Raw genomic sequence first — 16,628 nt, 5'->3', positions numbered from 1 at the left:
CCAGGACCAGATGGCTTCCCAGGGGAGTTCTACCAGACGTTTAAAGCAGAGATAATACCTATCCTTCTCGAGCTATTCCAAGAAATAGAAAGGGAAGGAAAACTTCCAGACTCATTCTATGAAGCCAGTATTACTTTGATTCCTAAACCAGACAGAGACCCAGTAAAAAAAGAGAACTACAGGCCAATATCCCTGATGAATATGGATGCAAAAATTCTCAATAAGATACTAGCAAATCGAATTCAACAGCTTATAAAAAGAATTATTCACCATGATCAAGTGGCATTCATTCCTGGGATGCAGGGCTGGTTCAACATTCTCAAATCAATCAACATGATACATCACATTAATAAAAAAAAGAAGAACCATATGATCCTGTCAATCGATGCAGAAAAGGCCTTTGACAAAATCCAGCACCCTTTCTTAATAAAAACCCTTGAGAAAGTCAGGATAGAAGGAACATACTTAAAGATCATAAAAGCCATTTATGAAAAGCCCACAGCTAACATCATCCTCAATGGGGAAAAACTGAGAGCTTTCCCCCTGAGATCAGGAACACGACAGGGATGCCCACTCTCACCACTGTTGTTTAATATAGTGTTGGAAGTTCTAGCATCAGCAATCAGACAACAAAAGGAAATCAAAGGCATCAAAATTGGCAAAGATGAAGTCAAGCTTTCGCTTTTTGCAGATGACATGATATTATACATGGAAAATCCGATAGACTCCACCAAAAGTCTGCTAGAACTGATACATGAATTCAGCAAAGTTGCAGGATACAAAATCAATGTACAGAAATCAGTTGCATTCTTATACACTAACAATGAAGCAACAGAAAGACAAATAAAGAAACTGATCCCATTCACAATTGCACCAAGAAGCATAAAATACCTAGGAATAAATCTAACCAAAGATGTACAAGATCTGTATGCTGAAAACTATAGAAAGCTTATGAAGGTAATTGAAGAAGATATAAAGAAATGGAAAGACATTCCCTGCTCATGGATTGGAAGAATAAATATTGTCAAAATGTCAATACTACCCAAAGCTATCTACACATTCAATGCAATCCCAATCAAAATTGCACCAGCATTCTTCTCAAAACTAGAACAAGCCATCCTAAAATTCATATGGAACCACAAAAGGCCCCAAATAGCCAAAGTAATTTTGAAGAAGAAGACCAAAGCAGGAGGCATCACAATCCCAGACTTTAGCCTCTACTACAAAGCTGTAATCATCAAAACAGCATGGTATTGGCACAAAAACAGACACGTAGACCAATGGAATAGAATAGAAACCCCAGAACTAGACCCACAAACGTATGGCCAACTCATCTTTGACAAAGCAGGAAAGAACATCCAATGGAAAAAGGACAGTCTCTTTAACACATGGTTTTGGGAGAACTGGACAGCAACATGCAGAAGGTTGAAACTAGACCACTTTCTCACACCATTCACAAAAATAAACTCAACATGGATAAAGGACCTGAGTGTGAGACAGGAAACCATCAAAACCCTAGAGGAGAAAGCAGGAAAAGACCTCTCTGACCTCAGCCATAGCAATCTCTTACTCGACACATCCCCAAAGGCAAGGGAGTTAAAAGCAAAAAGGAATTACTGGGACCTTATGAAGATAAAAAGCTTCTGCACAGCAAAGGAAACAACCAACAAAACTAAAAGGCAACCAACGGAATGGGAAAAGATATTTGCAAATGACATATCGGACAAAGGGCTAGTATCCAAAATCTATAAAGAGCTCACCAAACTCCACACCCAAAAAACAAATAACCCAGTGAAGAAATGGGCAGAAAACATGAATAGACACTTCTCTAAAGAAGACATCCGGATGGCCAACAGGCACATGAAAAGATGTTCAACGTCGCTCCTTATCAGGGAAATACAAATCAAAACCACACTCAGATATCACCTCACGCCAGTCAGAGTGGCCAAAATGAAGAAATCAGGAGACTATAGATGTTGGAGAGGATGTGGAGAAACGGGAACCCTCTTGCACTGTTGGTGGGAATGCAAATTGGTGCAGCCGCTCTGGAAAGCAGTGTGGAGGTTCCTCAGAAAATTAAAAATAGACCTACCCTATGACCCAGCAATAGCACTGCTAGGAATTTACCCAAGGGATACAGGAGTACTGATGCATAGGGGCACTTGTACCCCAATGTTTATAGCAGCACTCTCAACAATAGCCAAATTATGGAAAGAGCCTAAATGTCCATCAACTGATGAATGGATAAAGACATTGTGGTTTATATACACAATGGACTACTACGTGGCAATGAGAAAGAATGAAATATGGCCCTTTGTAGCAACGTGGATGGAACTGGAGAGTGTGATGCTAAGTGAAATAAGCCATACAGAGAAAGACAGATACCATATGTTTTCACTCTTATGTGGATCCTGAGAAACTTAACAGAAACCCATGGGGGAGGGGAAGGAAAAAAAAAAAAAAGAGGTTAGAGTGGGAGAGAGCCAAAGCATAAGAGACTCTTAAAAACTGAGAACAAACTGAGGGTTGATGGGGGGTGGGAGGGAGGGGAGGGTGGGGGATGGGTATTGAGGAGGGCACCTTTTGGGATGAGCACTGGGTGTTGTATGGAAACCAATTTGACAATTTCATATATTGGAAAAAATAAATAAATAAAAGTAATAATCATACTCATAGGACTTGAAAAAGAGTGGAGGGCATCAGTGAGACCCTTAACAAAGAGATGAAAAAGAATCAATCAGAGATGAAGAACACAATAAATGAAATTAGATGGAATAAATACTAGACTAGAGGAAGCAGAAGAACAGATCAGCAACCTGGAGGACAGAGTAATGGAAAGTAATCAAGGTGAACAACAAAAAATTATGCAAAATAGAATAGATTTAGGGAACTCATTGACTCCCTCAAGCATAATAACATTTGCATTATACAGATCCCAGAAAGAGAAGAGAGAAAAAAGGGACCAGAAAACTACCCAAATCTGGGGAAGAAAACAGATATTCAGATCCAGGAGGCAGGGATCCCCCAACAAAATTAACCAAAGGAGAAAGAACTAAGACAAATAGTAATTAAAATTGTAAAAAGTAGTGATAGTAATTTTAAAAGCAGCAAGAGAAAAGAAAACAGTTATATACAAGGGTAATTCCATAAGTTTATCAGATGGTTTTTTTAGCAGAAATTTTTGCAGGTCAGAAGGGGCACGATATACTCAAAGTGCTGAATTGAAAAAATCTGTAGCCAAGAATACTCTATCCAGCAACTCTGTCATTCAGAACAGAAGAACAAATAAAGAGTTTCCAGACAAACAAAAGTTAAATGAATTCATGACCACCACTAAAGCAGCCCTACAAGAAATGCTAAAGGGGACTCTTTGAGTGGAAAGGAAAGATCATAAGTAAGAATAAGGAAATTAGGGAGCATAAAAGCAGTAAAAATAAGTATATCTGTAAAAATCAGTCAAGCAACTCACAAAATGAAAGGATGTAAAACATGATACCATATATCACAAAATAAAAGGATATAAAATATGACACCAACATGTGGGTGGGGGAGAGGAGTGAAAAATGGACTCAAACTTAAGCAACCATCAGCTTAATATAGATTACTACATGCAGAAGATGTTGTATACCAAACTCGTTCTATGATGCTAGCATTACCCTGATACTAAAATCAGATAAAGACACTATCCAAAAAAGACAGCCAGGGGTGCTGTGTGGCTTAGTTGGTTGAACATCCAACTCTTGATTTTGGCTGAGGTCATGATCCCAGGGTCATGGGACTGAACCCCACATTGGGCTCTGTGCTGAGCATGCAGCCTGCCTAAGATTCTCTCTCTCTCTTTCTCTGCCTCTTCCCCTTCTCTTTTATACTCTCTCTAAAATACAAAGAGAGAGTGAGAGAGAGAACTACAGGTCAATATTGCTAATGAACATAGATGCGAAATCCTCAACAAAATGCTAACAAACTGAAGCCAACAATACATTAAGAGAATCATTCATCACAAGCAAGTGCAATTTATTCCACATGCAAGAGTGGTTCAATATTTGCAAATCAATCAACATGATACATCACATCAATAAGAAAAAGGATAAAAACTATATGATCATTTCAGTGGATTCAGAAAAAGCATTTCACAAAGTACAACAACATTCATGATAAAATCCATCAACAGGGCACCTGGCTGGCTCAGTTGGTGGAACATGTGACTCTTGATCTCAGGGTCAAGAGTTTGAACCCCACATTGGGCTTAGAGCTTACTTAAAATAAACACAGAGTAGGTTTAGAGGGAATACATCTCAACATAATAAAGGCTACATATGAAAAGCCCACAGCTACCATCATATCAATGGGGCGAGAGCTGTTCCCCAACATCAGGAACAAAAGTATCTACTCTCACCCTTTTATTCAACATGGTACTGGAAGTCCTAGCCACAGCAATCAGACAAGAAAAAAGAAATAGAAGACCTTTATTAGTAAGGAAGAAGTAAAACTTTCATTATTTGTAGATGACATGATACTATATATAGAAAACTCTATAAACATTTCACCAAAAATAACTAGTATAACTGATTAATGAATTCAGTAATGTCACAGGATACAAAAATCAATGTGAAGAAATCATGTGCATTTCTATACACCTTAATGAAGCAGCAAGAAGAGAAATTAAGAAAACAACCCCATTTAAAATTGCACCAAAAATAATAAAGTACCCAAAAATAAATTTAACCAAGGAGGTGAAATACCTGTACTCAGAAAACTATAAAACATTGATGAGAGAAATTGAAGATTATACAAATAGAAAGATAGTCCATGCTTATGGACTGAAAGAACAAATATTATTAAAATGTCCATACTATCAAAAGCAATCTACAGATTTAATGCAATCCCTATCAAAATACCAACAATATTTTTCGCAGAACTAGAACAATCCTTAAATTTCTATGGAAACATAAAAGACCCTGAATAGCCAAAGAAATCTTGAAAAAGCAAAGCTGGAGTCATCCCAGTTCCAGATTTCAAATTTTATTATAAAGCTGTAATAATCAAAACTGCATGGTTCTGGCACAAAAATAGACATATAGATCAATGGAACAGAATAGAAAGCCCAGAGATAAACCCACCATTATATGGCCAATTAATCTACAACAAAACAGGATAGAATATGCAATGGGAAAAAGTTTCTTCAACAAATGGTGTTGAGGAAACGGGACAGCTACATGCAAAAGAATATAACTGAACAACTTTCTACATCATACACAAAAATAAATTCAAAATGGATTATAGATCTAAATGTGAGACCTGAAACCACAAAAATCCTAGAAGAGAGCACAGGCAATAATTTCTCCAACATTGATCATAACAACAGTTTTCTAAATAGGTCTCCTGAGGCAAGGGAAATAAAAGCAAAAATAAACTATTGGGACTACATCAAGATAAAAACCTTCTGCACAACAGAGGGAACAACAGTCAAAAAAATTAAAAGGCAACCTACAGAGTAGGTGAAGATGTTTATAAATGACATATTTGATAAAGGGTTAATATCCAAAATATGTAAAGAACAATTTACAACTCAACAGCCAAAAAACAAATAATCCAATTTAAAAATGGGCTGAAGACATGAACAGACATTTCTTCAAATAAGACGTCCAGATGGCCAACAGATACATGAAAAGATGCTCAACATCACTCATCCTCAGGGAAATGCAAATCAAAACTACCATGAGAGGGGCATCTGGGTGGCTCAGTTGGTTAAGCACCGACTCTTGATTTTAGCTCAGGTCATGATCTCACAGTAGTGAGATGGAGCCCCATGTTGGGCTCTGTGCTGGGTGTGGAGCCTGTTTGGGATTCTCTCTGTCTTTCCCTCTGTCCCTCCCCCACTTTCACTCTCTCTCTCTCAAAAAAAAAAAAAAAAGTAAGTGGTTGTAACAAAAAAACAAAAACAAATTACAATGAGATATCACCTCACAGATATCAGAATGGCCAATATCAACAACATAAGGCACAACACGTGTTGGTGAGGATGTGGGGAATGCTCTTGCACTGTTGGGAATGTAAAATGGTGCAGCCACTTAGAAAAATAGTATGGAAGCTTCTCAAAAAAATCAATAGAACTACCACATGATCCAGCAATTGCACTACTGGGCATTTACCCAAAGAATACAAAAACACTAATTCAGAGGGATACATGCACACCTATGTTTACAGCAGCATTATTTACAACAGCCAAATTATGAAACCAGCCCAAGTGTCCATTGATAGATGAATGGATAAAGAAGATGTGGTATATATATACATAATGAAATATTATTCAGCCATAAAAAAGAATGAAATCTTGCCATTTGCAACAACATAGATGGATCAAGAGAGTATAATGCTAAATGAACTAAGTCAGGGAAAGACAAATACCATATGATTTTACTCATATGTGGAATATAAGAAATTAAATAAACAAAGGTGAAGAAAGGGACAAACCAAAAAAAACCAACTCTTAACTACAGAGAACAAACTGATTACCAGAGGGGATGTAGGTAGGGGGCCGGGTAAAATAGGTGAAGGGGATTAACAGTACACTTATGGTGGGGTGCCTGGCTCTTTCAGTCAATAGAATGTTCAACTCTTGATCTAAGTGTTGTGAGTTCGAGCCCCACGGTGGGTGTGGAGATTACTTAAAATCTTAAAAAAAAAGTACACTTATGATGAGCCCTGAGTAATTTATAGAATTGTTGAATCACTATATTGCATACCTGAAACTAATATAACACTGTATGTTAACTCTACTGGAATTAAAAAAAAAACAAAACAAAAAAACAGTTGTTCCCAAGGTCTTGGTAAATACAAGAAAAAGAAAAGAGTTATGGGGCAGGTAGTTTTGTAAAGCTCACACTACCCATTCCAATTCTTGTTTTGCTATACTAAATAGACTGGAAGGTACAATATTTTAAAGACTTCCTATCCATAGGCATCCCTAGGCTTTATCAGAGAAACAACACACTTGAGAGCAATGTATGGTAGCATTTGCACATGAGAAGACTTGCAGATGGCAAGCCTTGTGGTGGTGATGTCTGGTTCCCTTGGGGCTTCTGTGGCAGATTTCTGGCATCTATGCCTAAGTATGGAGTGGCAGCATTTTTCCTTGTTGTGTAGCAACCAAGCTCAGCATCTCCTACCCCTCTAGATATTGTGACCTCATTAATATCATCCTTAATATTCTTTTTCCTTAAATTAATAAAGTGCTATGTTAGAAGCAGCCAGGAGTCTTGGCCAAGAAAAGGAATTTTGGTTAAAAAGGAAAAAATAAATTTCTCATTATTTGCATATTATATGATTGAGTATAGAGGAAAATCTGTTAAACATGATAAATACAAGTAACTATAATATCATTTTGAAAAGTTATTATGAAAGTAGAGATAAAATGCTACTTATGTTTGGAAGGAAAAGAGAATTTCTAGCTTTGGGAGCCCTGTGATGGTGGGAAGATGCTGAGGGGCGGTAGGCATGTGGTTATGCTGTATAATCCTTTAAATGCTGATGAACTCAGTTTGCTACTGTTCTAAATAAGACATTTATATCAATTCATTAACAGTCTATAGTTTTCTTTCCTGTGGTGCCTGAGTCTCACATTGGTATCAAGGTGATACTGACCTCTTAAACTGAGTTAAGAAGTGTTTTTTCCTCTTCAATTTTTTTGAAGAATTTGAGAAGGAGAAAGATTGGTGTTCTTCGTATGTTTTATAGAATTCAACAGTGAAGCCATCTGGTCCAAGGCTTTTCTCCGGAGGTTTTCCATTATGAATTCAATCCCAAACTAGTCATAAGTTCTATTCAGATTTTACATTTCTTTATTCAGTCCTTTTAAAAAATTTTTTTAAAGTTTATTTATTTTGAGAGAGAGAGAGAGAAAGTGTGTGTGTGTGTGTGTGCACGCATGTGTGTGCATGCTCACAGGCTGGGGGAGGGATAGAGAGAGAGAGTCCCAAACAGGCTTTGCCTTATTAGTGCAGAGCCTGACACAGGGCTTGAACTCACAAACCGTGAGATCATGACCTGAGCCAAACTTACGAGTCAGATGCTTAACTGACTGAGCCATTCAGGTGCCCCTTCAGTCCTTTTAGTTTGCATGTTTTTAGGATATGTCCCTTTCACCTAGGTTATCCGATTATTGGGGTACAATTTTCCATAGTACTCTTATAACCCTTTTTATTTCCATGAAGTTGGTAGTAATGTGCCCTGTTGCGTTTCTTATTTAATAATTTAAATCTTTAGGGCACCTGGGTGGCTCAGTCAGTGGAGTGTCTGACTTCTGATTTTGGCCCAGGTCATGATCTCATGGTTCATGAGATCAAGCCCCAGATCAGGCTCTACACTGACAGCACGGAGCCTGCATGGGATTCTCTCTCCCCTTCTCTTTCTGCCCCTACCCTGCTTGCTGCTGCTCTCTCTTAAAATAAAAAAATATATAAAAAATTTTTTTAAATCCTCTTCTTGTCTTAGTCATTGTAGCTAAATATTTGTCAATTTTGTTGACCTTTTTAAGTGGGATTTATTTTTGGAATACAAAAATGGTACAATATATGAAATGTAACACACCACAGTAATAGAATGGAGGAAAAACTCAAATAATTTCAACTGATATAGAATACACATTTTAACCCCCTGATAAAAAAAACACTTCAACAAACTAGGGGTAAAAGGAAACTTTCTCAACATGGTAAAGACCATCTATGAAAACTGAACAGTTAATATCCTCAGTGGTGATAGTCTGAAAACATTTTTCCTAAGATCAAGCCAAGGATGCCCACTTTCACCACTTCTATTCACCATAGTATTGGAAGTCCTAGTCAGAGCAGTTAGGCAAGAACAGTAACAGACATCTAAGTCTAATGGAAGAATTAAATTATTTCAGTTCACAGATGAGATGAACTTCTATGTAGAAAACTCTAAGTAGTCCACAAAAATCTCCCTCTAGAACCAATAAATGGATCCAGCAAAGTTGCAAAATATAAAATCAATACTTTTTTAAAAAGTTGCATTTCTATACGATAACAGACAATCTGAAAAGAAAAATAAAATTATTCCATTTACGCTAGCATCAAAAAGAATAAAATACTTAGGGACAGATTTACCCAAGGAGGTTCAAGATTTGTAAGTTGAAACTTTATTAAACATTGATGAAAGAAGTTAAAGACAAAAATAAATGGAAAGTCATCCATTATTGATGGCCTGGAAGACTTAATATTGTTGAGATGATAATACACAAAGTAATCTATAGATTCAATGCAATTTCTATTAAAATACCAGCATTTTGTTTCTTGCAGAAATAGAAAAACCAATCCTAGAATTCATATGGAGTAAGGGGCCCCAAGTAGCCAAAACTGTTTTTATAAAAAACAAAGTTAAAGGCCTCATACTTCTTGATTTCAAAGCTTACCACAAAGCTAAGGTAATCAAAACTGTGATATGGGCTTAAGGATAGACATATAGACCAATAGACTGGAATAAAGAGCCCACAATGAATTCCCACAGACATGGTCAAGTGATTTTGACAAGGGTGCTAAAACCATTCAATGGTACAAGCAATGCTTTTTTCAACAAATGGTGCTGGGAAAACTGGGTATCAACATGCCAATGAATGAAATTGTTATCATACACCACATATAAAAATTAGGGTAAAGTGGATCTTTACAGCTGAAACTGTAAAAATCTGGAGGAAAACAGAGCATTATCTTCATGATACTGGATTTGGTGATGTTTTCTTGGATATGACATCAGAAGCACAGGCAATAAAAGAAATAGATCAATTGGACTTCATCCAAATTCAAAACTTTTGTGCAAAATTTAAAACTATCAAGAGAGTGAATGGCAATCCACAGAAGAGGAGAAAATATTTGCAAATCATGTATCTACAGAAGATTAATATCCAGGATATAGAGCAAATTCTTAAAACTCAACAATAAAAGTAACTGCAATTAAAAACTGGCAAAGCAGCTTCCACAGTCATACAGGATGCTGCCAATGAAGGCTATTTCTCTCTCAATCCATCAGAACTACTGAGTCATGAGCTGTATCACTGAGGGGCTAGAAGAAGCTGGGAGAGTGGCAGATAGCACTCTTAGATGGCATTAGTGACACACAGTTCCTGTGTCAGAGGCTGCTTGCAGAAGTCACTGGGATGGCTTGCATGTGGATTCCCCCTAGGTGGCACATGGGCATGCTTAGCACCCGATATGGCTCACCCATGCATCCCCAAATCCTGTGGCTGACTCCCAGTGTGCACTCCCGATGGTACTGGGGTGAGCTTTGGCAGATAGCTAGTGGGTATGCACAGACATTTGGCTTGGATCTGGAGGCCATCTGGAGATGCCACAAACTTGAGGTTTAAGCCTGCCCTCAGTGAAGCAAAAGGAAGGCTGTCAGAATGTGATCTGGTGCATTACAGGATTGAGAGAAGACATTCAGATTTAATAATTCAGCCAAAAGAGAAAGCAAAAAACATTGAGCATAGAAGATCTGAGAAAGTCTTAGAATCCTTAGCAAGGATGACAGAAGTTATTTCTTTCCTAAAGGCAGTTATTAAAAACTGGAGATGACCCCTACCTCAAATGTGAAGACAGCAACACAAGACTTGAAAGAACATGAAAAATCAAAGAAACATGACAACACTAAAGGATCACAATAATCTTCCAGTAACCAAGTCTCCTAAGGCCAAGATGACCATGTAGAAGGACCCTAAGCTCATCCCATCCCACGTTTACAGCTAGGTATCACTCACAGCTGAGTAAATAAGCTGAGAATAATCGGAAGATGGGCAGCACAAACTCCATAACTAAAAGTAGAGAAGCTGCATCTGAGAGGTTAGGAAGGGCAGAAATGGTGGTCAGGACCTGCCCCCAGGAGGGAGGGAGCTGCTGGCACAGAATGGAGAAAGCACCAGAGAGCCCATATGGGAAAGACAAATCCCCATAACAGCTGTCCTTGAAAATCAGAGGGGCTGAATTCTATGAGTTTGTATGTAACCAGTGGGACTTGGGGCCTGGAGCTTTAAAAGTCAGCTGGTTCAGCACTGGGCAAGCCAGGAGGATGAGTGATAGCTGAGTCCTCACCCATAAGAGACAACAGCCCATGGGGAGGCAACACTTTGCATAAGGTCTGGGGTAAATGGGGAAAAGATCTGTTTATATGAATTTTGGAGTGTGTTGGGGGACTTCTGGACCAAAGGATCTGGCAGGAGCCATCTTCCTCCCCCCCAGTCCCCAGTGTAAACACAGAGCCACCTGCAGGAGGCAGTGCTGCATAGACACTTGCTACCTAACCTGGTAGCAGGGCACCTGCCCACAAGTTCTCCAAGCCTGCTGGCCTCTGCCCTGGGCTAAATGCAAATTTTGTTAATGCCACTGTGTGCCATGCCCTCAGCCATTGCACTTTGGGGGATCCAGCCAAGAACTAGTGACTCATCACCAATTATGCTAACACTGCCAGCCTGTTCTGGTGCCTTCCTGTGGTCATGTCTCCTGACACCCGGGCTGCCTGGGTTTCAGTAACACCAGAGATCAAGCACAGACAACAACAGGCGAAGAGTCAGTGCAGATGTCTGGACTGAAAGGAAAAGCGACTCAGACAAAATAGTAGGACTCAAGCAACACATGTAGGAGACTCCCCTGAAGTGGCAAGTTTCTGATAAACAGGGGACACTGCAGTGAAGGGCACTACAGGACCTCTTCTTCATAAAGCCACTACTCTCAAGAGCAGAAGATGTAGCTGACTTTTCCTAACACACGGAAACAGACACAGCAAGGTAGACAAGGGAGAGGAATAATATGTCCCAAATGAAAGAACAGGACAAAATCACAACAGGAGATCTAAGAGAACAGAAATAAGTCATATACCTGATGAAGAATTTAATTTTTTTAATGTTTATTTTTGAGAGACTGAGAGACAGAGAGACACAGAGAGAGGAGACAGAGCACAAGCGGGGATGGGGCAGAGAAAGAGGGAGACAGAATCTGAAGCAGGCTCCAGGCTTTGTGCTGACAGCTCATAAAGACACTCAGTGGACTTCAGAAAAGGGTAGAAGACATCAGTGAGACCCTTGACAAAGAGACAACATATCAGAGATGAAGAACTCAATAAGTGAAATTAAAAATACAACAGATGCAATCAATAGTAAGCTACAGGAAGCAGAGGAATGTATCAGTGACCTAGAGGATAGAGTAATGAAAATCAATCAAGCTGAACAGGTGAGAGATGTATAAATACTGCTTAATGAGAATAGATTTAGAGAACTCAGTGATGCCATCAAAAGCAATAACATTCCTATTATAGGGATCCCAGGAGAGGAGAGAGAAAGGGGGCAGAAAATTCACTTGAAGAAATAATAGCTAAAAACTCCCCAAATCTGGGGAGGAAAACAGATCCAGATTCAAGAGGCACAGAGATTCCCTAGCAAAAGTCAACCCAAGGAGGTCCAACTAAGACACACAGTAATTAGAATGGGAAAAAATAGTGATAAAGAATTTAAAGGTTGCAAGAGAAAAGAAGACATGTACATACCAAGGAAACCCCATAAGGCTATAAGCTGGTTTTTCAGCAGCAACTTTGCAGGCCAGAAGGGAGTGGCAGGATATATTCCAAGTGCTATATGGAAGAGATCTGCAGCCAAGAATATTCAATTCAGCAAGGCTGTCATTCAGAATAGAAGGAGAAATAAAGTTTCCAGATAAACAAGGGTAGAAAGAATTCATTACCACTAAAGCAGCCCGCTAAGAAATGTTAAAGGGGACTGAGGGGAAAACAAAAGCCGTAAGTCAGATTAAGAAAAATAGGAAGCACAAAAGAAAAAAAAAGAAAAAAAAAAGTTTATCTGTAAAATCAGGCAAGAGAAGACAAAAGGATGTAAAATAAAAGGCAATAGAAGAAATATCCGAAATATGGAGGGGAGAGGAGTAAAGAATGAGTTCAAGATTAAGGACCATCAGCTTAATATATATTGCTACACGCATAAGATGTTACATATCAACTGAATGGTAGCCATAAATCAAAACAGTAATAGATACACAAAAAATAAAGAGCAAGGAATCTAAGTTTATCACTAAAGAAAACCAGCAAACCATGAAAGAGAGAAAGAGAAGAAAGGATAAGAGGCTGACTACAAAAGCAACCACAAACCAAGTAACAAAATAGCAATAAATATGCATCTATCAATAATGTAAATGGACTAAATGCTCCAATCAAAAGAAAGGGTAACAGAGTGGATTAAAAAAACAAGACCCTAGGCGCCTGGGTGGTTCAGTTGGTTGAGCGTCTGACTTCGGCTCAGGTCAAGATCTCAGGGTTCGTGAGTTTGAGCCCCACATCAGGCTCACTGCTGTCGGTGCAGAGCCCACTTCGGATCCTCCATCCTCCTCTCTCTCTGCCCCTCCCCAACTTGCTCTCTCTCAAAAATAAATAGAACATTTAAAAAAATAAAAAAAATAAGACCCATCTATAGGCTGCCTACAAGAGACTCATTTCAGACCTAAAGACACATGCAGATTCAAATGAGGGGATGGAGAAACATTAATCACGCAAACGGATGTCAGAAGAAAGCTGGAATAGCAATATTCTGTTGGACGAAATAGAATTTAGAACAAAGTCCGCAGGAAGAAACAAAGAAGCACTATACATAATAATAAAGGGGGCTGCTGGAGCTACCGAGCAAGGTGGTGGCAGAACTGGAAACAGCATGTACACATTCCTCCCCCAGACTGGTTCTCCATTCCCAGCCTGGGTGCAGGATCCCTGCCTGCATGTATGGTGGGTGGAGAAGCTGAAGCCAGTGAGTAGCACATGAGAACCAGGGCATCTTCCCTCTGGAGGGACTCCTACCTAGTGCTGGACAACGGTCCAGAGGAGCTCTCCCACTTGCACCTATGGATAGGACAGCAGCCATCCTGGGATGAACAGGGGGCCTGTGCTGTGCTGGTCGTGCACCTCAACACCCTGCCTGGCGAGAGGCTGGGGCAGCACCGAGAGGTGCAAGGCAGTGAGTTTGACCTCTTCATGAGCTACTTCTCATGTGGCCTCAAGTACCAGGAAGGTGGAGTAGAGTCAGCATTTCACAAGACCTCCCCAGGGGCCACTCTAGCTGCCACCAAGAAACTCTACCAGATCAAGAGGAAGAAGAACATCCATGCCACTGAAAGGGCACTGAACTGAGACAGCTTCAACACTGGGGACTGCCCCATCCTGGACCTGGGCCAGAATATCTTTGCCTGGTGTGGTGGCAAGTTCGACATCCTGGAGCACTGCAAGGTGCGGTACCTGGACATGGCCATCTGGGACAGTGAGCGACAGGGCAAGGCCCAAGTGGAGATTGTCACTGATGGGGAAGAGCCTGTAGAGATGATCCAGGTCCTGGGCCCCACGCCTCATCTGAAGGAGGGCAATCCCGAGGAAGACCTCATGGCTGACCAGGCAAATGCCAAGGCTGTGGCTCTGTATAAGGTCTCTGTTGCCACTGAACATCAACCTGACTAAGGTGACTGACTCCAGTCCCTTTGCCCTCAAGTTGCTGCTATCTGATGACTGCTTTGTGCTGGACAGTGATGCTTTGTGGCAAGCTCTACATCTGGAAGGGGTAAAAACCGAACAAGAATGAGTGGCATGTAGGCTCCACGTGGCTAAGGGCTTCATCTCCTGCATATGGTATGCCCCAAACACTCAGGTGGAGATTTTTCCCCAGAGTCATGAGAGCCCCATCTTCAAGCAATTATTCAAGGACTGAAAATGAGGATGGGCCTCTCCCTGCCCCCTGCCTACTTTCTCCTTCTCCAGCTGCCTGATTAGTGCTGAGGTGCCCCCATGAAGTTTCAATAAATGAGACTAGTGCTTTCCTGGAAACAAAAATAAAGGAGACGATGCAACAAGGAGATATACAACAATTGTAAATATTTATGCGTCCAACATGGGAGCATCCAAATATATAACGCAGTTAATAACAACATAAGGGAACTAATCAATAGTAATACAATAATAGTAGAGGACCTTAAAACTCCACTTACATCAATGGACAGATCATCCAAACAGAAAATCAAAAAGCAAACAGTGGCTTTGAATGACACACTGGACCAGATGGATTTAACAGATATATTAAGAACATTCCCTCCTAAAAACAGCAGAATACACATTCTTTTCAAGTACACATGGAATGTTCTCCAGAATAGATCACATATTAGGCCACAAAACGTGCCTCAACAAATTTAGCCGGGAATGAGGGTGGGCGTCTCCCCTCCCTCTGCCCACTTTCTCCTTCTCCAGCTGCCTCAGTGCTGGGGTGCCCCATGGATGTTCCCATTTTCATTGTGACTGGGCCCCACAAATCATGCACCAGGCCCTGATCACCACTTCACCAGTGACAGCCTGTCCATTTCTGAGTCCTTTCACCTTTTTGTCTCAGTTTTCTCACCTCTCAAACAGGAACGATATCCACCTTACTTCACAGAATTGATGTAAAACACACATACACTGGTTTGGAATATATAGATGCTTTAAGATACTGGTGGCATTGTTGTTCATAGGATTTTTTTTTTAAGTAGGCTCCATGCCCCTTACGGGACTTGAACTCACAATCCTGAAATCAAGACCTGAGCTGAGATCAAGTCAGATGCTTAACCGACTGAGCCACCCAGGTGCCCCCATGATGAAATATTTTTTCACCATTGCCCTTTCTGGAGTCTGAGTCTCTAGACAAAAAGATTTCTTATCCAAAATGAAGAAATGTAATTCATTATCTTCTATGGGGCTTGCCAGACTTTTGAGAGAGAACCTATATGACTCATTTGGTCCATAAAGATATCATTTATAGAGACTAGTGATCTCATGGAATTTATTTCTTCATGTGGCTAAAAGCAAAGTATGAACTGAAAGTGATGCCAAAACTCTGGACTTAGTCAACAGTCTTAAAGCCTAAACTTTCAAATTCTGTTTCTGATAAACCTTTAGTTAGTTTCTAAGCAGCTTGAGTAAAAACAACACAAGGAGAGTGGAGTTCCCTCAGCACCATCTCTGGGCAATCTGTAGAGATCAGACACTGTTGAGTGCAAATGAAAACGCTGCTGTAAGCAGAGAGGCAAAAATGTCCCAGCACCAGTGTGGCTGCACTTAGGAACTCTGCCGGGTTGGAGGACAGAGTCCGAGAGCCAAGAAGAGACTAAGGCAGAAGCCGGGGTCCCAAATCTGAAAGCCCACTTCACACACACTTAGAACACACGGATAATATCCTGACCATTGGTCTGGGTGCCATTGTTAACCCACTGACATTGGGGGTTTCCTGAGCTCTCAATACATCCTCCTAAATCTCCCTAGAGACCATGCACAGATGACTGGCTTAGGGGTGGTGCTGGGATCTTGGGACAAGAGCTTGTGTCAAGAGGCTAGCCCTAAAGGCCCAAATTTGTAACTGATCAATAGGTTAACGAGTTGGTTGGGGGCAGAATTCCAATTGCTCCACCGCTCGTGCCTCCTACAAGTTGGCCAACATCTCCCTCCTCCAGGGCTGTGGAATCCACTTTGAAGTGTTCTCTCTGACTGGCCATCCCTCAGATGGGCCCTCCCACTGCCTAACCTTTACCCTTTCTAATTGCCCTGATCTC

The 16,628-nt window shown here is 40.3% G+C and overlaps 1 pseudogene; it reads left to right on the top strand.

The window, feature by feature from the left end:
• The first annotated feature begins 13,684 nt into the window (after nt 1-13,684).
• On the top strand, nt 13,685-14,761 carry LOC122202620 (annotated as a pseudogene).
• The last annotated feature ends 1,867 nt before the right edge of the window (nt 14,762-16,628 follow it).

The sequence above is a fragment of the Panthera leo genome, chromosome D2 (assembly GCF_018350215.1).
Source record: "Panthera leo isolate Ple1 chromosome D2, P.leo_Ple1_pat1.1, whole genome shotgun sequence".
Lineage (NCBI taxonomy): Eukaryota > Metazoa > Chordata > Mammalia > Carnivora > Felidae > Panthera > Panthera leo.
The sequence above is the reverse complement of the archived record's forward strand: the minus strand, read 5'-3'. Positions and strand labels throughout refer to the sequence as shown.